Source organism: Leptonychotes weddellii, chromosome 7, assembly GCF_054177405.1.
Source record: "Leptonychotes weddellii isolate Sample4059 chromosome 7, ASM5417740v2, whole genome shotgun sequence".
Lineage (NCBI taxonomy): Eukaryota > Metazoa > Chordata > Mammalia > Carnivora > Phocidae > Leptonychotes > Leptonychotes weddellii.
The window spans coordinates 128,999,049-129,001,070 of NC_138375.1; positions in this window are offsets into that span (position 1 = coordinate 128,999,049).

Genomic DNA, 2,022 nt, shown 5'->3' on the forward strand with positions numbered 1-2,022 from the left:
CCCACCCCCGCCACGTTTTTTATCCTCCCTTAGATCAGTTTGCAGGGCAAAAAGCCCTCATACCATTTCTTCCCTCAAAGAATGGTACATTGTAGACGTTTTAGGAAAAGGAAGGCTCGGAAGAGACTATTTTAGACTCAGTGGTCTTTGGGGAGGTTTGGGTGTGCTCCTTGAGAAAACAGGAAGTGGTGGTAGATGCTTCCAGAGTCCCCCTGTTGTTCTACCAGTGGGCTCCCCCAGCGGGATGATCAAAGGGCTGAGGGTAGCATGTGACACAGGCCGAGACCTCAGCAGGAGTATCCCACTCATTTTATGGTCAGGAGGGATGAATCCGGCCGAGCAGCCTGGCCATGCCCTTGCTGGAGCCCTGTGAGGGGAACCCCACACATGGTGGCCGGTGGCCATGTTGGCAGGGCGCCCCTGGCTGGCTGTGCGCAGTGGAGGGCACATGAAAGCCGTCCCCACAGGAAGCCCAGGGGGGACCTTTCTCCTCCTCCCCTCTGAGGAGGCTCTGGCTCCTGGCTATCACCCTTCTGGAACCTAAGGGGGTGAAATTATGTCCAATGTGGTCAGGGGCAGAAGTACCTTAAAGCTAGCAAAGCTCAGGCTTCAGGACCCGGTACTTCTACCAGCCCCTTCCATTCTCATAGTCAACAGCGATTCACTGTTATACCAAAACCTATATTGTTATTTTACATTTGTTTTTTCATAAAACAGTCCCTCCAAATTGCGGAAGCATTGGGCCCCACAAAACTTGGATCTATCCTGAGTGTCATACACACAGAGGAAAGAGAAAACGGAGCAAACGCAGGGGTGGGAGCTCTCTGCACAAAATTAAAAGCTGAAAATGATTTTTGCTTTTGAAAGAGGATAAAAAGGGAACCAGGGTGTGTCGGGACCCTGCCTTCTTTGTGTCCCACAGGCGATGTCCCGCATTACCTAGTGGGGGCCCGAAGCAAGCAGAGAAATATGCCTCGGAGTCCCCCCGGGCTTGAGTAATTGTCCGCGGTCTGCAATCAGCTCCTTCGAGCACTCTCCACCGCAGAAGGGCCGGGCCTGCCAGGTGACCCGGAAACAGGTGCTTCCTCTTTGGAAGAACCACCCCGCCCATCCTCCCCAGAAGGAGCCCACTCTGAACTCCGCAGGACACTTTCCTGGAGGTTCGGGAAGGTATCCTACAGCAGACACAGTAGATGAGCTGGAAGAAATGGCTTGATTTAACTAACATTGTTCCTTGCCTTTTCCAAGATTGGCGGTGAAGAACAATAGCTCGGAGTTCAGGCCGGCAGGGGATGTCCCACAGAGGTGGTGCTTTGTTCCTGCCTAGAAGGGCTGCCGGTTTCTGCTGTGCTCCTGGGAGAATTAGGAGAAAGCTCCCCTCTCCAGCTGCATGGTGCTGGAGACAGGTACTCCGTGGCTGGGCAGGTGCCGCGTGGCTGCAAGTCTGGTCCTCAATCACATCACCAGCTCCCTGATACACAGAGGGTAAACCACCTCACCTGCTCCGGGGCCCGAGGTCTGCTAATGAGCCTCCAGGACACTTCTGTAGCTCCTCTCCATGGTCTGCTTCTTCTGTTGGGATACAACCCACCTCCTGGGAGATAAGTGTGCAGGGCGACTGGGAATGCCGTCTCCTGGAGCCTTGTGTGAGATGGTGCCTCTTTTCCTTTGCCTTCCTTTGCTGGCTGTAGAGTGGAAGGAGGGGGCTCTCTGCCCCATGCACCACAGGGATTCACTTTAGTTTCTCCGCCCTTGATGGCTCCAGCTACCTTATGATCACCTGGAGCAAACAACCGCCCCCCCAGAAGGATCCGCGTCCTTCTGAAATCAATACAACCTGATTGCATACAAAGTGTGCTTCTCCTGTTGGTGGGAATGCAAGCTGGTGCAGCCACTCTGGAAAACAGTGTGGAGATTCCTCAAAAATTTAAAAATAGAGCTACCCTATGACCCAGCAATTGCCCTCCTGGGTATTTACCCCAAAGACACAGAGGTAGTGAAAAGAAGGGCCATATGCACCCC